Raw genomic sequence first — 6,219 nt, 5'->3', positions numbered from 1 at the left:
GAGTCAAAGACTGTTCCTGGGCTGAAGTTTGGATTTTTTTGTTTGCATTAAGTCTCCTGAAATAAATCTGGTGTCTTTCTCTGAAAGTCCTCAATGAGTTCAGAGTCTGACCAATCAGAAGTCTCCCTGATGGGACAGCCAGGTGGTGGATAAGGATCTGAACGGCGCGGCCGGTTCTGTTTGTGGTTATGTTCAGATGGATCTGTGTTACCTGTAAACTCAGATTACAGAGCTCTAATCTCAGTCTGTTGTCTCCAGGCCAAAGGCTTCGAGCTCAGTTACCTGGAGAAGGTGGTGGAGGTGAAGGACACGGTCCATCGTAAGTCTCTGCTGCACCACACCTGCAGCCTAGTGGTGGACAATTACCCAGAATCCTCAGACGTGTACTCCGAGGTCCCCGCCATCACACGCTCAGCTAAAGTACGTAGTGCTCCACTGCACACCTGTATTAGTCTCATCTGGGATGACCTTCTCAGGGTTTTTGTTTGTTTTTTAGGTGGACTTTGATCTGCTTGGGGAGAATCTGGCCCAGCTGGAGAGACGCTGCAAAGCATCATGGGACAATCTGAAGTTGGTGGCCAAACATGAAACCAAGCCAGTGCTAAATAACAAGATGACAGAATTCCTGAAAGACTGCACCCAGAGGATCAGCATTCTGAAAATAGTCCACAGGAGGGTCATAAACAGGTAACACGCTGACCACCTGCGCACCGCTCTGAGGAGCTGTCATTTAAAACTGCGCCCAGCCAAAATAATGTGCTCGATGGGTGGTCCGGGTCGATGTCGGGTTTTGACTGCGTCGGTGGACGCGCGTCGGTGACTTGTCCAATTTGGATCACCAGCTGCTGACTGGCTAGTTGAACAAGGTTAAAAACAGTCCAGATGGATCACTGCCAGCGACCAACCTGAAGCTTAACTGGAGTCAGCCGCTGCTTCAGCCGCTGCGTCAGCGGATGCACGCGGCCGACGACCCAATTTAGATCATCAGCCACGTGCGGCCGCCAACTGTTAATAACTATAATAACTAAAATATTATAATAACTAAAATATTATAATAACTATAATATTATAATAACTAAAATATCATAAAAACTATAATATTATAATAACTATAATAACTAATATAATAACTATAATTATAATATCATAATAACTATAACTATAATAATTTAATAACTTAAATATAATAACTATAATAACTATATCCTGATTCCTGCTCAATAATCCAGGTAGAAAAATCCAAAAAAGTTCAATCTGGTCCTCTGGACATTCAAAGAAACAAAAAACAAAACAAAGCAAAAAAATGTAGAAACGTTTCATCTCTCATCCGAGAGACTTCCTCAGTCTGAGGTGCTGTATTCAGCTCAGTCTCTTAAATAGCACCTTCTCAGAGTGGATCAACCAGTTTGCTGCTGACGACCAAAACCAGCTGCTCACATGGTCAAGAAGGACCATCAGCCTAGCAATGGATCATTAGCACACTGATGGCTGTTTACTATTCACAGGGGGTTGAGTGATACTAGCAATAACAGCAGTGTAAGAGGGGGGCAGTTGAATCCGGAGGCCTCCACCCCTGTTTAATGATGGACAATTTCTTTTCACAAAGATGGCCTCCTTTACTCCTTTCTCAAACCATCGTTCCTCTCTGTCCAGGATGTGAACATCCCTGAAAGTGTGACCGCTGGCCTGGAGATGAGTGTAGACCTCAGAATCCTGGCCTGATGATGTTGTTCTTCTGTGCTGGGCCATCCTTTTGGTCAGTGGCTGTTTAGTTTCCCCGATGTAAGACTGATCACAGCCCTCCTGACACTGAACAGCATACACAATATTACTCTGTTTGTGCCAGGGGACTGGATCTTTGGGATGAACCAGTCTTTGCCGTAATGTATTTTGGGGTTTAAAAGCCACTGGGACGTTATGTTTAGAAAATAAGCGTCTCAGTTTCTCTGATACCCCCTCAACATACGGAATGACCACTGGTCTGGGTTCCTCCTTTTCACCTGATGGCTGACTTTGAACCACTTTGACCAGGATTGCCTCAAACTAGTACGAGAGTTTGAGAAAACAGCAAGGAAGAGGGCAGACGACAGGAACCACTTGCGATTCAACCTCAGATGTTGACAAAGTGGCATCATTCCCAAGAGCCTGGAACTAAAATCATCGGTCAGCGGGCACCGGGCAAGCAAGATCCTTCAGAAGGCACAGACCCAGCTGCTGAATGAACGGGTGAGACAGACCAATTTTACTATTGAGGCCTTGAATTGAATTGAATTGAAGGCCAAAGAAGAGCACAGAATCAGAAACTAACAATGTGTCTAGATTCAATTCAATTCAATTCAATTCAAAAATACTTTATTAATCCCAAAGGGAAATTATTTGTTGTTGTAACTCGTTATCTTCATTTCATTAAGAGATGTTATAGATACTGATGGCTGTAGACAGGAAGGATCTCTTGTAAAGGTCCATCCCACAGTGGATCCTAAGAAAATGGCTGCAGATGCCGTCCGATCCGTCCACCCAGACTCGGCTGGCCTCTCGGTTCCCCCGGGCTGTAGGACCGCCTGAATGCCAGGCAGAACTCCTCCCAGTGCGATGGCCACTCCTCCCAGCAGTCTGCTGAGCTCCTCATCGCTGCGGACAGCCAGCTGTAGGTGCTGAGGGATGATCCTGTCCTTCCGCTGTCATGAGCCGTGTTTCCTGCTACTTCCAGGATCTCAGTGGTCAGACACTCGAGCACAGCTGGCAGGTAGATGAGAATGCATCCACAGAACATCCTTTTCAACTCATTTGAGATTTGTGGCTGTAGTTGAGATATTATTTGAGCTTTTGAGATGTTAATCAGCTGCTGTTGGTTGTAGAAAACTGCCTTGTTGCCATGGTGACGCATCAAAACAAATGTCCAAAACTAAAAAAGTTTCAGTAAAAATCCTTCCAGCTACACAGTGTCTGATACCAGAGTAAACAATCATCCAAAAAATGTGACTTACATCCAGAAAAAGATGAATTAAAGTTTCCAAAAGCAAAATGTCAGAATGAAAGTAACAGAACTGCTCCAACATGCAGCCACCTTGAGCAGTGCAATTCTAGAATCAGACCACACTTCAGCAAGTGTTGGACTGTACAGATCAGGCACGCTTAGCACAGCATGTCAAGTCCAAGACTCGACAACAAAACAAGTTTAACTTACTAATAACTCATCAACACATCACTATTCCAATAACAACACATTCAGTGTAGGACAACACTCCAGTAGTCAATTACATGCCAGGGAGACAGAAAAGTGGGTGAAGAATTTATCTGACAGACAGCTCACCCAGCCAGAGACAGAGATTCTTGCCAGGGGACTGAACTTTGCGGTTGCACCAAGTAGAATTCCTCTGGTGGAGATTATCACAGCCACAGGATCAGCCATCCACAACAACAAAATGAAGCAGAACAGCTCAGAATCAAAGTTTCATCCTGCCTCAGCAATGCCAAACCACCACCTTCCAACATCAGTAGAGAGGAGAAGGATGCACTCACCACTCTTAGCAAGGACAAAAACAACATCATTCTCCCAGCAGACAAAGGAAGGTGCACAGTGATTTTGAACCAGAAAGACTATCATGAGAAAGTTATGACACTCCTTAGTGACTTAACCACTTATGAACCTCTGAAAAGAGATCCAGGAAGAGTCAGAGTCAGAGTTTCTTTATTGTCATTCGCACCTCATGTGGTACATGTGGTGGAGCGAAATTATGTACACAGGGTCCCAGTTACATCCAACAATAAAATGTATAAGAAAAACAGTAATAACATCTAAGATATGAACTAAGAAAAACATCAACTAAATATACACTAAGCACTCATAACATAAAAAGTGGTTACAAGGAGAAGTTAATAGATTGCCTGAAAAATTTGGAGCAGGACAAGGCTATTGACTGTATTCTGTACCACAGACTGTACCCAGGGGAGGCCACACCTAGTCTGTATGGTTTACCTAAAATCCACAAACAAGGTGTACCTTTAAGACCTATTGTTAGCATGATTAACTCTGTCACTTACAATGTTTCCAAATATCTGGCGTCTGTACTCATCCCTTTAGTTGGCAGCTCAGAACACCACATACAGAACACCATGGACTTTGTGGATAAGGTGAGGGATGTCACTGATGTGTTTGTGGTACACCTCAGTTTGCAAATGTCCTCTATCAGAGACTGAGACCTCACAGTCCAAGAAAGCCAGCCTGCCATTTTTTTCATCTTCTCATGTGAACTTGATGTATTTATCCACAGAGTTGATGTGGTCAGTAAAATGTTGGACTTCCTGAGATTTGATTTTAACCCAGATGTCGTCAACATACCTGAACCAATGACTTGGTGGTGTCCCTGAAAAGGACGTCAAGGCTCTCTTTTCTACCTCCTCCATGTACAGGTTGGCAACAATAGGAGAAACTGGAGACCCCATAGCACACCCATGTTTCTGCCTATAATATTGCTCCCCATATGTGAAGTAGGTGGACTGCAGGCACAGTTTCAAGAGTTGACACAGTTGTTCTGTGGAAAGCTTGGTCCTGCTGCTCAGAGTGGTGTCTGATTTTAATTTTAAACTGACCACCTCTACTGCATCATCAACAGGAATGCACGTAAAGTGTGATGTGACATCAAAAGAGACCATTGTTTCATCAGTCTCCATGATGACATCCCTCACCTTGTCCACAAAGTCCATGGTGTTCTGTATGGGGTGTTCTGAGCTGCCAACTAAAGGGATGAGTACAGACGCCAGATATTTGGAAACATTGTAAGTGACCGAGTTAATCATGCTAACAATTGGTCTTAAAGGTACACCCTGTTTGTGGATTTTAGGTAAACCATGCAGACTAGGTGTGGCCTCCCCTGGGTACAGTCTGTGGTACAGAAAACGGTCAATAGCCTTGTCCTGCTCCAAAATTTTCAGGCAATCTATTAACTTTTTCTTGTAACCACTTCCTGGATCTCTTTTCAGAGGTTCATAAGTGTTTAAGTCACTAAGGAGTGTCATAACTTTCTCATGATAGTCTTTCTGGTTCAAAATCACTGTGCACCTTCCTTTGTCTGCTGGGAGAATGATGATGTTTTTGTCCTTGCTAAGAGTGGTGAGTGCATCCCTCTCCTCTTTACTGATGTTGGAAGGTGGTGGTTTAGCATTGCTGAAGCAGGCTGAAACTTTGATTCTGAGCTGTTCTGCTTCAGCCTCTTTAATTTTGTTGTTGCGGATGGCTGACTCAGTAGCTGTGATCATCTCCACCAGAGGAATTCTACTTGGTGCAACCGCAAAGTTCAGTCCCCTGGCAAGAATCTCTGTCTCTGGCTGGGTGAGCTGTCTGTCAGATATCTTTCAGGGATGAAGATGTTCACATCCTGGACAGAGAGGAACGATGGTTTGAGAGAGGAGAAAAGGAGGCCATCTTTGTGAAAAGAAATCGTCCATCATTAAACAGGGGTGGAGGTCTCCGGGTTCAACTGTCCCCCTCTTACAATGCTGTGATTGCTAGTATCACTCAGCCCTCTGTGAACAGTAAACAGCCATCAGTGTGCTAATGATCCATTGTTAGGCTGATGGTCCGTCTTGAGCATGTGATCAGCTGGTTTTGGTTGTCAGCAGCAAAACTGGTTGATCCACTCTGAGACGGTGCTATTTAAGAGACTGAGCTGAATACAGCTCCTCAGACTGAGGAAGTCTCTCGGATGAGAGACGAAACGTTTCTACATTTTTTTGTTGATTTGCTTTGTTTTGTTTTTTTGAATGTCCAGAGGACCAGATTGAACTTTTTTGGATAATGTCCCAGTGGCTTTTAAACCCCAAAATACATTACGGCAAAGACTGGTTCATCCCAAAGATCCAGTCCCCCGGCACAAGCAGAGTAATATTGTGTATGCTGTTCAGTGTCAGGAGGGCTGTGATCAGTCTTACATCAGGGAAACTAAACAGCCACTGGCCAAAAGGATGGACCAGCACAGAAGATCAACATCATCAGGGCAGGATTCTGCAGTCTACACTCATCTCCAGGCCAGCGGTCACACTTTCAGGGATGAAGATGTTCACATCCTGGACAGAGAGGAACGATGGTTTGAGAGAGGAGCAAAGGAGGCTATCTTTGTGAAAAGAAATCGTCCATCATTAAACAGGGGTGGAGGCCTCCGGGTTCAACTGTCCCCCTCTTACACTGCTGTTATTGCTAGTATCACTCAACCCCCTGTG

The sequence above is a fragment of the Nematolebias whitei genome, chromosome 2, assembly GCF_014905685.2.
Source record: "Nematolebias whitei isolate Nwh7 chromosome 2, NemWhi1, whole genome shotgun sequence".
In the NCBI taxonomy this organism is placed as follows: Eukaryota; Metazoa; Chordata; class Actinopteri; order Cyprinodontiformes; family Rivulidae; genus Nematolebias; species Nematolebias whitei.
This window is presented reverse-complemented; position numbering follows the sequence as displayed.